Source organism: Cryptomeria japonica, chromosome 9, assembly GCF_030272615.1.
Source record: "Cryptomeria japonica chromosome 9, Sugi_1.0, whole genome shotgun sequence".
In the NCBI taxonomy this organism is placed as follows: Eukaryota; Viridiplantae; Streptophyta; class Pinopsida; order Cupressales; family Cupressaceae; genus Cryptomeria; species Cryptomeria japonica.
Window position 1 is genome coordinate 116,669,857 of NC_081413.1, and position 15,747 is coordinate 116,685,603.

The window sequence follows — 15,747 nt, forward strand, 5'->3', positions numbered from 1 at the left end:
GTACAAACCTCAATTCATTGATTGCAGAGAATCGAATTGCATAGGTAGGTAAAAGGGTTCTTAACAACTTACTTGTCACATCCTTTTCTTCAATAGTTCCTCCTGCTCCTTTGATTTGATTTACAATCTCCTTTAGTCTTGTACTGTACTGGGTTATGTTCTCACCTTCATTCATCCTCATAGATTCAAGTTGTCCTCTTAAACTATCAACTTTTTCTCTTTGAACATGTTCATCTCCTCCATATACAGATATGAGCTTAGTCCACATTGCCTTTGCATCATTGCAGCCTTCTAGATCATTAAACTCAGAATCGGTCAATGCAGATGTTATTTCAATCATTGCTTGAATGTGTTCTTGCTTCACCTTTATCTCTTCCATAGTCAATGGATAGGTGTTCAGTGGAACAAAATCATTCTTCAGATAGTATATAGCATATTCTCCAACTCCTGATAGATGTAGCTTCATCCTTTTCTACCATGTAGAGAAACTTGACTTATTCAGCTTAGGTGCATCCCTCTTATACATCTTTGGATCTTTAACTCAAGTGCCTTTAAACTTTCCTTTCAGAGTCCAAAGCTCTGATACCAATTGATAGTTCTGGTACTTAATATAAGTATAGATCCCATAGCCAACAAGATGAGAGGGGGGGGGTGAATCATACAAACTTAATCATCCATAAAAACATTAGATTCAACCTTGGTAACATATATATCAGTCATATAACCAAAAACTGTCAAACATGCAAACTCAAAAGCATATGAACAATATAAACCTCATAACACCAGATTTAACGTGGAAACCCAAATAGGGAAAAACCACTATGGGATTTCGGACCTACTAAGAAATATTCTCTTCTAGAGTATGCTCAGTTAAAAGAAAATCTTGTTAAAGATTACAAACACATTGCTATATGTGACCTCGTTAAGGGATTTCCCTCAGATCTGTTAGGATCTTCACTTTGTTAGAAGTGACCTTGTCAAAGGATTTCAAACACTCAATCAGAATGTCACCTTGTTAGAGGATTTACATATAAGACTGTTAAGTCCACTTGGTTAAGAGATTTCCTGTCACTTTCACAAAATAATGGTAATACAATTTATCTGCAACTTCACATCTAAAATGCTAAAGCAGATTCCTATTTGTTCAATACAATCTAGACATAGAACTAATCTTGTCTATCTATTGGGCATCAATACTCTATTATTCTAACAGGTCTTCAAGCTTCTATGCTCGGTAATCACTATGTAGCATCCCTATGCATACACTTGCCTGCATACATTGTTTATCAACAGTTTCCTATTTATAAACAATCTTCTAACCGCTTAATCTCCTTGATCACATTTCCCATGATCAATCATAACCATCAGATCTTCAATCTTGTCCAGGTTCATTGTATCTTTCGATCTAAAAACATTTTACCCCACCTTGGAAATTGCACATTCACCTTGGAACTTGTGTTAGGGTAATGCGGTTCAATCTGAGCTGTAGATCTTCTTGCCGACTTTCCAATGCCTTAGATTCATTTAACAAACTTCTTCCACAACTTGCCAATCATTGATCTGCTCTAGCTCATCAGCTTCTTTCATTAAATATCACATGTAAACATTTAATGCATTCTGTTATAGCTCGGTTACAACTCGGTGAATACTAAACATCACTCGGTAGACATTCTGTCTTCATTAACCGACTAGGATAACTTTAGGGTTTACCGACTAGGTTCCTTAGGGTTTACTGACTAGGTTCTTTGCTTGATAACATAGTATAATATTAACCTTTACATTTTACAACATATGTATGATGTTAAAACAATCTAAAACATCAAGATCTCATCATTGTCTGACTCGGTAGAGTTTCCCATTGAATAACTTATCCCCTTATTCATCATATTCTTTCCTGTGTCTTTACCGACTCCTTTATAATCTTCATATCATATTTCTCAAGATATGGCAACATCATACTGAATTAGAAAATCAATTTCTTGACATCAATGACAAAATAATAATATCAAGATAGTAAAACATCTTTAATCAGTTATGTCCATAATCATCAACAACCTTCTCAATATCCTTATAATGTAATATTGCCAATGGTGCTAGTAGCATTTTATTGTTTTCCATCAATGACTGGGGGGGTTGTTGAAAATAAGTTCTCATTGATTTCAAAGTGTGTGGCAAAATTTTTCACTAAGGTGATTGTTATTTTTTACCTCAGATGCATTTGGATTGTCAATTCTTTTACTGGCATTGTCATGTCAATGTACTTTTAGTTATGATAGTCTTATGTGGTCCCATTGATTGACATGACTATATGAAGTTAGCTAAAACATGAGTTGATGTAAGTGGTTCAGAAATCTATTTTAAAATGTTTGATATTGTCACCTAGACAGTGAGCTTGTTATGGAAATCTCTAAGAGTTTTTTATCTTCTAATTATTAAGAATTACGACCTATGATTTGAATGGTGAGTATTCCTACACAAGTATTATCAATATCTTGTGTTTCTAGATCTCTAGTTTGGCAGAAGTGGGTATTTTGGTTCACCAATTTGTTACTATGTGGATAGAAAACCCAATTTGTCTTTTGGAACATTGTAATAGTTGATTTGAGAGAGAAATACAAGAAATTAAGGGTAGATTCTCTCTATGATTAATTTTATCTTCAAATCAAATTGTGTTACAAGTTTCTTTGTGTGGAGTTCTGTATGTTTTTATACCAAACATATTGCATGTTTGTTGTGGTCAACCTACAAAAGAATTGAAGCATTTTAATCTTTTGGTGATTACACAAGGATAACATTTTGGACTTGATTAAGTTAAATCATGAAGCATGTGATGAGATTATTTTTATTAGGTTGTGATGTAGTCAACATTAGAGGGTTGAAATGGACTATCCAATCTTGCAACCTAACTTACACAAAAAGAAAAACTTGAATGTAAATAAGAATAGGAACTTAATTAATGAAGTCAAAGTAATCACATGCTCACACCCTTCACATGTTCCATACATTTGTCCCATTTCTCCCACATGTAGACACATAGGCCACCATGGGGTTATTACAAGAAATTACAAATATGAAGTCTTCCAGATCTACTTTCTCCTAACTAATACATCCTAACTACACCCTAGCTATTGTTCTCAATCTCCTATGCTCCTTGAAGTATTTAAATATCAATTCAATGTATAAAGTGATCTACATTGGCCTCTTGGGCCCCATAGTTATTGTAACGTGGGCACATTCTTTGAATTATTGGAGAAGGCCTAAATATTTGTACAAATAGGTGCAAACCTATTTGGTTGTTCCTTTGCCCTATATCTGCCACATGAAATGATCCACAATCTTTGTAAGGTTTGGAAAGGAACTAAATTCTACCAGCATTAGATCTAATTTAAGATCCACTAAGGTGCCCTTGTATCAAGTTGTGTATGGGATAATTAGGACCTATCCTACTACACATTTAATAAAATAATTTTTGTCACCAACGTGCAAATCATGTAATCATGTATGTGATTGACCCATGTTTGCAATTTTAGTTGGAAGTCATATATGAGTGTCTTAGAATCATTATTTTGTGTGTTGTATGTTAAAAAGGTTGTAATGGATTTCTGAGGATACAAGTTCATAATAAGAAAGTAGAAGAATGAATCAAAGGGGAGTTTTTGATTCAAGTGCACCAATATCATAACATCATAAGATCATGAAGAGTGAATATAAAATCTAACTAGACTATAGGCTAGTTGTACTTTGAAGGTCCTAATTGTTTATTTTTCATATTATTGAGATTGACATACTAACTTCTAAGTCACTACTCAGACATAGGCATTTAAGATTGGAGTCCCTAGTGGGTTGGCGCTCACTATACTTCAAGGGGATTGGTTTCTCTGGTAGCTTGTTGGCTACAAACCTATGTAAGTGATCTTTTATTTGTGAGACTAGATTAAGGAAGTAGATTCAAGCAACTATTCTCATCGTGGTTTTTCCCATCCTAGGTTTTCCATGTAAATTTGGTGTATGTGTGTTCATTTACATGTTTCTTCATTGAATTACATAATATAGGACATTTGGTATTTATTTGAAGAATTTATTTAGCAATTTATATTGAGGAATGGGTAAAAATTTAGATGTTACATTCAAACATAAAATATTAAGGCATAAAAATTTGCAAGATCAAAAACCTACTAGTGGGAGAAGGTGAAGACTCGTCATCATTTAATCAATTCCATAGATCCCCAGTCAAATTAATTTAGATTTTGGTATTTCTATTGAAGATAGTAAGCTACCCTTCTCTACTCCTCCTCTAATAGTGCATGATGGTGTTGATGTTTGTGTTCTTTATCCATCTTAAGGTGGTCTTGAATTTGGTAAATCTAAATTATCTATTTCGATAAGCAAGGGTGGGGATTTGTATATACTATTGAAATGATTACTCATGGTTCATTCAATGTCACATAACTTTTCAAAATTGATTATTACGCTTCATTTCTCTTGGAGAAATAGAGTGTGGTTGAAAAGAAAAACAAGATTCCCTCCAAAGTATAATTTTGCATCCAATGACAAGAAGATCATCCAATCATTAATATAAGATAGTCAATTTTATTAGTCTATAGTTGAGTTAGTTTTTGGTTCTATTTTTTAGCATGATTGTTCAAAAATAAAACATAATTTTTTTGTATATATTCAATCTAGGAAATTCAAATTTACTTCTATTAGAAAAAAATACAAACATAATCACTCCAGACTCCCAGAAAAGAAGAAAGAGCAAGGATCCGGTCTACCAGCAGATAAAAAGAATAATACGGCAGTGACAGAAACTGATTTACAAACTCTTTAGCCATAGTACGGAACTTGAAAAGATGAACGAAAACTCAGAGGGAAAAGAGGAAACTCAGAGGGAAAAGAGGATAGAGGAAAAAGAATAAGGGACAATAGTAGGGACATACAGATTAAGATCAGATACAACGACCAAATAAGGGTGAAATCTCCCAAACCCTCACCTGCATCTTTGAATGAAATCACAGCTAATTCACACTGTGTCCAGAAGAAAAAGTTTTAGTCTTGCATAAATCAATTGAGCCAAATGCCTTCCATTGTTTGTAGCGAGTGGAGTTTCTGTAAGGATCAAATTACCACCTGGGAAAGCTCAAGGTTTGCAATAAAGGAAGGCAGATTGGCAGCTACTACTATGGGTGCAGACAGGACGAAGAGTTGAGGTCTGCAAACGGCCATCGCGGACTGCAAATAGCAAATGGCCACTGCGGACTGTGAATAATAAATGGCAACTACGGACTAGGAACAACAAACGACAACTGCAGATTGCGATCTGCTGCTGTAGGTTGTGGACTGTGAACATGGAAGACTATCACACAAGGCTCTATGATTTTTTGGCACTTTCGTCTGCACCTTGAAGTTGGAAACTAGATCAAGGCACGCTAGCAGGAGTACTCTTATGTCTACTTGGAGGTTTTTATCTCCTCCACCTGGTTTGCACCTCCTAACTTTCCCATCTACTTGCTCTTTATCTTTCTTTCTTTCTTTCTCTGCTCTGCATTTATTACAAATTACTCCACCCCATCTGGCCCACCCAGAATGCCCTAACCCTGGTTTCCGATGGAACCAGAGTCAGATGGTGTTAATACTTCTAACCCTAAACCCTACCCACATACCACTCCATCCCTAAAAAAATCCTTCACCAAGACCATCACTCCGCCTGCAGATGGAATCCGCTCGTCGGCGCACTTCATTAAGGCTCCTGCAGATGAAGGATCTAGTAAGGCAGGTATGTCCCCTTGCAATACCTCAGACCCCTTCGTTGTTTCGCCAAATTCTGAAATGATAAGTGAGATTGCTTTGGAAAAATGAAGACTATGTGACACTACTAACTTCTTTGCTTGTGTGGATGCTCAAAAATGCCCACCTAGGAAATTTGTAGATGACTGGTTTCACAATCTATGGAATCTCAAATTAGGGCTTAAAATTACATTTTTTAGACAAATATAGAGAGGTCTTTTTCTCATTTTCTTCAACTTGCATGAAGCCCAAATGGCAGCACTTAATTGCCAGTACTGGATGGTAGGGAATACCTCTTTTCGAGCCCTCGCCTGGTCTCCAGAGGTGGTTAATGAGGAAGTCCTCACATTATCCTCTCCCAGATGGGTCATCCTCAAGGATGTCCCCCCTTTTTTGTGGCGTTTCCTTCCCCAACTAATGGCACCATTTGGTAAAATCATTCGGGTTGATGAAACTACTAGGTTGGTGCCCAACCTAGATGCAAGAATGCTTGTTTCAAGCAAGCCTAGAATTGACATTCTGCCTTCTTTAAACCTAGATATTAATGGAGACAGATTCGTTTGTCCTATTGAAATGCTTGGAGGATTGAATGCTTGTTTTCTCTGCAAAAAGGAAGGGCATATTTACAAAAATTGCCCAATTATTAGTCGTAGGAAGCAAAAGCATAAATCTGATGAAGCAGCCGTAAACCCTAAAAATGTTAATGATACACATCCTCCCCCTCCTTTTATTGTTAAACCTAAAGATGTGGTGTCCACAGATCCTGCTCCCGCACTCTCATCCCCAGTCTCGCACCCTTGGCCTCCAAGCCCCTCATTGTTGCGCTCAACCCCTCTCAAAATCTTGTAGAATTGCCTGCCGACTGCTTTCAACTTGTTACCTCAAGAAAGCGGAGACATAAAATCACCCCCCTTAAAGCCCTAAATCTTAGCTGCTCCTCCTCCAGCCAAATGGCCTCTTCTCCTAAGCCCCAGGTTCTTGAGCAATCCCCTATCAAATCTATGGTTAGAAATATGGTTAATAAATTGGAAAACCCCAGTCTTGGTGTTGATGGTGCTAGCATTAGCAATAACCCTGCAATGATCCTCAGATCTAGAACCTCCATCCAATCGGTCTCCTCTTCATTTGCAAGACTTATCTCTGATACTAACACCATCAATCCCTCAACTCCATCTTCGCTCAAAGAACTAGACGACGGTCATATCATAGAAGTTATATATGCCAATAAGGGTTTTGCATGCCATCAAATTAATTAGACTCTTCAATCTACAACCGCATCTCCCCCAATCCCCCACGAATAGATGGCAGAGGAACATTTCCTCCTGGCAGAATCTTCTCTAGACCATTGGCCAGAAGAAAGCCAAGGACTTCAGACTCATAGAAAAAACTCTTACTCTTCGACTCCACTCCCTAGAGCATGATATTCATCTTCAACCTTCCTCTCCTACCTTGGCAAAGTAGGTCACTAAGGCTAGAGATATCCTCAAAAAGCACCAGCAGGTTAAAATCAGAGGTGCCTTCATCAAAGCCCGCAACCACTAGCTTCAATTTGGTGATAAGGGCTCTAAAATATTCTTTAAACTACTCAAACAAAAATAGATCAGGGAAAAAATTGATAGAATAACTATAGACGATAAGGAACTCCTAGATATCAATGACATCAAAGAAGCCTTTGAAGTTTTTTACAAGACTCTGTTTACCTCTGAGGATAATGAGGCCATAGCAGATGCCCGTACCAAGTGTAGGACCATTATTCCTAATAGAATCTCTGAGGATGAATCCACCCTCCTCAAAGCTAAGCTAACCATGCAAGAAATCAAGGATGCCATTAAAAATCTTAAGGATAACAAGGCCCCATGCCCTGATGGGCTTCTTGTTGAATTCTACAAAGCTAACATTGATTGGATCTTTGTCGGCCTCTATGATATCTATAATGAAGCACTTGCCACTAGCACCTTGGGGGAATCCATAAATAGGGGTATTATTAAACTTATCCCTAAAGAAGGGGACAAATCCCTGATTAAAAACTGGAGGCCAATTACCCTCCTTAACGTCTCCTACAAGATCATGGCCAAAGCCTTAGCCTCCCACCTTGAGAAGATCCTCCCCAAATTCATCTACTCCACCCAAACAGGCTTCATTAAAGGCAGATACATCTTGGAGAATCTTGTAATGAGTTGGGAATCCATGGAATGGGCCAGAACCTCAGACCAAGACACTACCATGTTCCTTGTTGATTTTGAGAAAGTATATGACAGGGTAGAATGGAACTTCATCCTCATGATGCTCTTAGCCTTTGGCTTTCCTAGCGAGTTTTGTGACTATATTTGAATCCTCCTCAAGGATGCATCTGCCCTAGTTCAAGTCAATGGAACCCTCTCCTAGCCTATTCCCCTGTCTAGATCAATAAGGCAGGGTTGCCCCCTTGCCCTTGGTCTGTTTGTCATTGCCTCTGATGCCCTGTATTATCTCCTTAGAGATGACACTCTCTCCCCCCGTGTCCAAGGTATTACCCTGCCTGACGACTCTAAACTGATTAACATCTAGTTTGCTGATGATACCTCATTCTTCCTGAAGCTCTCAAGACATAATATTGACTCCCTCAATCAAAAACTTGACATTTTCCATAGAGCATCCGAAGCCCGGATATCCAGGACAAAATCCATCCTACTTGGATGGAAAGATAATCCCCCAGACTGGCTTCACCAATTTGGCTATGCGTGGGGAGGACCTACTAAACTAGTCCGTTATATTGGCATCCCCTTCTCAATATCTCCCTCTCTTAAGGACATGTGGGGCTGGGTTAGGGAAAAAATAGATAGTAAACTCAACAAGTGGGACAATAGGGTCCTATCCCTTGCTGGCAGGATTCAAGTCTGCCAAAAAATCCTATCTTCATACAGTATCTATTACTCCTCGGTATGGATGTTTAGCAACTACCAAATCTTTGAAATCCAAAGAGCTATCAGATGGTTTCTTTGGTCAGATGGGAAGGGTAAAAGGAAAGCCCACGTGGTCAAATGGTCCTAGTGCCACTTGGATAAAAAACTTGGTGGGCTAGGCCTTAAGGATCTTAGGCTGCAAGGCATCTCCCTTGCTGCCAAATGGATATTTCACTCACTGGAAGGACAAGAACCCTAGAAAATCCTCATCAGAAACAACATTCAAAATGGTGTTCCTAAAAATGCCAAAACGTGGAAAGCTCTCCCACTCAGTGACCTAATAGCTGGCAGTTTTCCTATGTCTGTCCAAGGCACCTAGGTGTTTAAATCCATCTGGAAAGCCTAGGAGCATGTGTGTGGTCTAATTAGCAACTCGAGCATCAACTCTGACAACTCCCTACACGGTGAAAGGTCAATATGGTGGAACTTGCATCACAACTCCAAACCCCTTGCTTTAACCCAAGGTTGCTCTGCTAAGCACTGGCATAACAAAGGAATCAAGTACATTATGGATATCATTGAATATGATAACCTTATTAGCTGGGAGGCTCTTAGCACTAAATATGATCTCCCTGCATCACATAAAAAGACATAAAATATGATTAAAAATGCATGCGTTCCCTTTAACCTCCCCAAAAACACCCAAGTAGATGCCCATAGATACCTCTCATTCCTATGGAAGGATGGCTCCACCCTCCCTAAAATCAAAGCCAAATCTATCTATACCCTACTAAACAGTGACTTCTCGATGATCGAACACATCAACAAACTGTGGTATGTTAACCATACCCCCCACACTTGGCAAAAAACCTTTGAGAAGCTCTGGCGATCCCCCATTCCCCCTAAAATTCAATGCTTCAGATGGCAACTCATTTTAGACAGACTACCCGTTAGGAATAAATCTATTGAGTATGATTGGTGCTTTGTCTGTAGAAAACCTGAGACCACGCGTCACATATTCTTTGATTGCCCCTTTGCTAGAGAAATTTGGCTTCTGTTTGGAATATCTATTGCAGAATTTGTTTTTAATCTTGATATTGTTACTGGTTTTATTCATGGACTACGGAAGGATACCAATTCTCGTTTGGCAAATCTTATCTTCTTACATTCTCTGGTTTATTTGGAAAATTAGAAATGAGGAGAAGTTCCAAGGCATTACAAGGGAACGTACTAAGTTTTTCAAAAAACTCACACATTACAAAATTGTTGTGCAGGTCTGTTTTGTGAGAAACAAGCTACTGCGATTCCTAAAAGATGGCAGAGCAACCATGTTTGTTCATGAGATGCAAAACGGGTACGAATGGGCTAGAATCGCAGAGAACTAGACCTCTTTTGACAAAACAGTGAAGAAGCTGGTAAAGGATCTACAGGACAGCAGGCCTCCCCCCTTCAATAGGATTGAGATGTGCTCCCAGATCCTAGCAAGAAAGAAGGTGGTCTGGATGGAAGGAGAACAAGGCTGGACTACGTGGATGGAGGATCAGGATGAGATCCTCCATTACTGAACTATTTTGCTATGTCCCCTCTTTTTTGCTAGAGCGATAATTGTATATAATCCTTTCTCTGGTTCTTCAGTTTTGCGGCGATGGCCCTGCCCCCGGCTCACTAGTTTTGTATAAACTCTACATCTAAGTTTTTCTTTGGACTCTCGATATTTAATACAAAAAAAAAAATTTACGTCTATTTTATATTTTGATGCCTTTTTGTTGTTCCCCATGCTTGTCTCAAATTAACTAAAATAAAATAACCTTAATATAAATAAAATAGATGTAGACTATTTTATTTTATTTTATTTAGATTAGTTTGCACACATTTGATTTCTTAAATACTTTTTAATAAAATTAAGTATTTCTTAGCGCTGGCTATAGTTAGGATACTTGACCTTGAAAGTTGAAGACAATTGTTGTAGGTCTAAAGCCTAATTTAACAATTGTTGTAGGTCTAAAGCCTAATTTACCTAGAGTAATTGTATTTTACTATAGAAATTTTTTACTTATTATATGGACATATAAATTCTAATTTTTATTTTAGAATTATTTTTTTAAAGAGTTATTTTATTTTGTACTTTAATTTTTAATTTAACTTTCAAAATTCTACCATTTGTTTTGACTTAGTATGTGATTTATTTTTATATATTATTTTTAAATTTTTATTTATTTTTCAATAAAAATAAACAAAGTCATTAAAATATTCATATTAATATGAAAGTAAAGATGACATGATATCTAGAAAAGTCTGAATCTGAAAATAGACCAAAATTTTCTAGAAAGATAAAAGTTTACAACAGAGTAAATCTAATAGGACCAAAAAGACAAAAAAAAAAATGGGCCAACCTAGATGTCCAAAACTACCCATGAATAGACTAAATATATGACAAAAAATGCTCAACCAGATTACACATATACATATGCCAAAAATTTAAGAATTTAATTTTATTAGTCTTATTTTTCAATATAGTCTCGTTTTAGTTTTAGTATATATTATTACTTTTATAAAATGTCCCTCCATGTAAATCATGCCATCAAAATAAAAGACACAAATAAATAAAAATACAGTTTCAATACTTAAAAATTCCTACATACTAAAAATTTAAATCTCTATATTTAAAACTAAATCCTTTAACAATATCAAATTCAAACCATCATATTATTCCTATTATTCCTTGAAGACCTTGCATTTTAAGAATAGATACGAAATCAACCATCTACACAAATAAGCATAATTACAAAAACTAAACTTATTATTTGTTTTTAACCAAAATTTTAAGATTTTAAATATAGTAACATTATAAAATGTTCAAAATTTTCAGAATAACAAGATATAAATAAATAATATAGCACAAGACGAAACCCTAAAAACATCATATATTCTTCTTCACCTGGGTAAAACCAGTTGGAAGATTAATGAAGATTCAGAATGTCTGCTGTTTGAAATGTCGTGTGGGCTTCTCAAGACTGTAAAATGGCTTTTGATGCAGATAACAAAAGAGGGTAATGATTGAGATGCTTATTAAAACATTTGTATGTGCAGAGTGAGGATAAAAGTGCAAATCCCAAGTTACACTGCCCACAAGTCTGTTGTTTGTATGTGCAGAGTGAGGATAAAAGTGCAAATCCCAAGTTACACTGCCCACAAGTCTGTTGTTTGTATGTGCACAGTGACTGCCATGGCACCTTCGTTTCACAAAAATGGTGCACCTTATTTTATAGCAACGTGGTTTTGTTCATGAGAATGGTTTCTTTTAAAGGGAGATCAGAGATTCCTTTGACAGTGGGGACATATTAAGAGTAGATTGTGGGGGAGTAGAGGTTAAACTAGTTTTGAACCAATTTTATAATGGGATTTGGTTGTTGATTGTGTGTATATCACAAGATACATGATATATATAAAAAATAACAATCTAGTTCATAGGATTAGAATTTAAGTGGTATGGAAGTTGTTTTATTAAAGAGATTAGCATCTTGTGTTCATAGGTTATTAGTGACAAAGAAAGATTTAAAAGAGTTTTTAAAAATTTAATTTTGATGGGAGTTCTTGTTGCAATCTAGATCTATATGTGTGAGTTTCAGGCTTTTGAGATTTGTTTTTGTCTCTTAAAGGCTTCAAAATTAACATTGTAGAAGAATGAAAAACTATGATTGTGAGAGGACCTTAGCCAAAAACAATATCTAGAAAATAATATGATGGAATAATAAACACACTTGAATTATATTCCATTCAAATATATGGTTTCTATTACAATAAATCATATGCATCTTCAAGGAAGAAATATTATCAAACAAAATCTTTTACAATATAACTTATGAATATCAATTGTATTCACAAAACCATCAATTTAAACTAATTTTACAAAGTCTAATTACTTCTTTCCAAACATGTTGGATGAACTTAGAAAATTGAATGACTTGCAAAGCATGTGTCTAATGTTTTTATTACTTCTACTTTAATATGTCAAAAGTAATTAACTAAAAAATAGTTAAAGAATATAGGTCTTAACATATGCCCTCACCATAGAAAAAAATTCCCTCAAATCTTAGGATGAGGAAATTATCATTGTTGCTAGAATATGAGCTTCTACATGGCACCTTTCTAGTGATGTAGCTTGTCATTAGATGATGGATTGATAAGGGTGTAGTTGTAGAGCTGGCTTGACTGTCTATCAAAGTGGACTTTGGTTTCAGAGTGATAGCAGCGTATATATCCAGTCTATGTAATGCTAATTAAAAATGAATGTGTTTCCCATGAACCTTCTTTAAATAAGAAAGATGGAAGACTAGGTTGATCTTGGAGGAAGAATGTAGCCCTATCTTATAGGCGACTAGACTAATTTGTTTTGAACTTTTATAGGATCTAGAAAACCTAGATTCTCACTTTTAACAATTTGGTAGTCATAAGGATAAATTTTTTTAAGTTGGAGGTAAAGGAAGACCACATCACTAATGGTGAAAGTTCCTTCATAGTGGAGTTGATTGACCTATTGCTTCATGTAGCTCTGTATGCAATCTGAAAATTATCATTATCTATACATAAAAGGTCCACACTCTAGATGTACATTTGAATGTCTTAGAAGATATGTATATAGATATAGTGATCATTGACATGCATTGCTTCATAAGGTATCATTTGGGTTGTTGCATGATAAGTGGTATCATATTTTCATTCTACAAGTGGTAGAAATTTGGTTTCATGATGTTGGTGATCTAAAGAAAAGTGTTATAAATAGGTCTCTAAACACTTATTAAAAATTTACATTTGGCCATCTATATAAGGATGGCATCAAGAGATAATCTTAAATTGGGTACCATAACATTGGAAGAGTTCCCCAAAAATGAGGCTAACGAAGATTGAAGTTCAATTACTAAAAATGGACCATGGAGACAAAATATCTACTCTAGAATCTTTTTCAAAATCATGGAGATAGTGTAAGGGCGGGATTTTAGCATCAAAATTGGCATATTCAAAGGGGTGAGATAAAATATCAAAATATACTTAAAAACTCTGGTATTCCTTTAGTGAATTCTATTGAAATGTGGGTCTAAATAGGGATATAAATGGGTATTTATTGATCTATTAGCAACCATACTTTTATGTCTTTTTCTAGCTAATAATTTATATTGATATCCTAGTTGTAGACACCTAAGATAGCTCATTCATATTTGATCAATTTATCTTGATTCTCTTCATTTTGACTTACATACTAATTAAATGATATTCTAATTGTTTAATTAATATTTACTTTACAATCCCACCATCATGTTCTTCATCCAAAATTATTTTTCCCCCTAAGGTCTACTCCTTGGAAAACAATTATTCTATAATTATTTACCTAGCCTAACATCCATCCTTCCTCCAAATATTAAACAAATAGTTTTGTTTTTTTAGGCAAAAGTGGCAAGTCACTGATATAAATATATTAATAAAATAACTAGTTCAAGAGCTCAATAGGGAAAGAACCAGGAAGAAAACACTATATCCTTGCTCAGTTATAATGAACAAAGAGAAATCAAAGCTATAAGAAGAAAGCCCCCAAAGATCCTAAGAAAGAGATGAATTTTGCCCATATTACATTCCTCATAGAGGCCAAAATTAAGTCTAGTGGATCTAGATAAAATCCTTATGCACTCATAAAAAACTGCCACCACTACCGGTTACCACTAAACTTGAGTACCAGAATTTCATTCTGTATGTCAATTCATTGTAGAGCTGCCACGACTGGTTACCGGTGAGTAGATGTGTATACCGGTCCACTGAAGAAAAATCCATTGTTACTAGTTGTGTTATACCAAAACTTGAATACCAGTATGTTGTCCTATTAACCGGTTCACAAGAGAGCCTCCATTACCGGTACTATAATATTGGTTTACAAAATGACTCCACTACCAGTTTTGCTATATCGGTTGGATTAAAACCGAAGAGTCTAAAACCTGTTAGGCTGAACCAGTTTCTCCAAACCTGTATGAACATCAAAAGTTACTTCTACATAGGTTGCAAGCCCGACAAAAATCTATCTCCAACATTGAGTGCAACAAAGGAAGATATAAGGTCTTCAATTGGTGAACAATTGATTTCATTAACTTGGTCAAATGAGAGCCAAAGAGGAGGAGAAATTCTGTTAACCTACATAGAAGCTTCATTACCCACTAGCACTGATGGAGAGATAGAAGATGGCTCTATTTTCCCATGATCGTGGCCTAAAATAGCTAGGATGGCATGCAATTTCGAGAAGATTCTTCTTTTTAAGTCTGAATTTAAACCTCTCCCAATAGTGCGAGTAGCTATTTGGAAGCGTCTTACATTCTACAGGGAGAGTGACTGCTTTATGCTATCAAAGATTGGGGGAAATTCTTCATGAGTGAGAAAAAGTTGCCTGGGAAATAGACCACCAACTTTTGCCTGACCATTCCACAAATCATATTGGTGGATGGCTTCCAAAAGTTGGTTGTCATTCAAAAAATCTACGGGAATCATTTTATGAACGATGTTCTTTAAGGGAACCCAAGACTGCAACAAGTCTACTATATTGGAAAGAAAAATAAAATCAATTGGGAAGGAAAAAGAAACATTTTATCCCACGGATAGAGTATTTCTTCACCGATAATCCTCTGGATACTTTGTTTGCAATGTTGACATGAGGTGTTGAAGATGATACCCAACTGGTCTTCAGAGATGTGGTCCTCAAACGACATCTCCCAAGAAACAACTATCACGGGCACTCTATAGTTTTGTGAGAGAAATTCATAATGCACTAAAATAGGGCAAACTACAGAGGTAAGAACAAGCAAGTTATGAATCGACACTCGATAAAAACAATGGCTATCTTGATAATCACATTCCCTGCCAAAATAATTTCAAATCTCCATCTATTGTGAAATTATTAGCAAGTCTAAGAAACATGCTTGATACTGGTTTTTTAAAATTATTTTGTAGAGTAGCAAAGGATGTCGCATGTGTGAGATCAAACAAAGAGATATCTTTGATCTCACGAGACTCATAGGGTAGGCCGCCATCGTACTGCCAACAT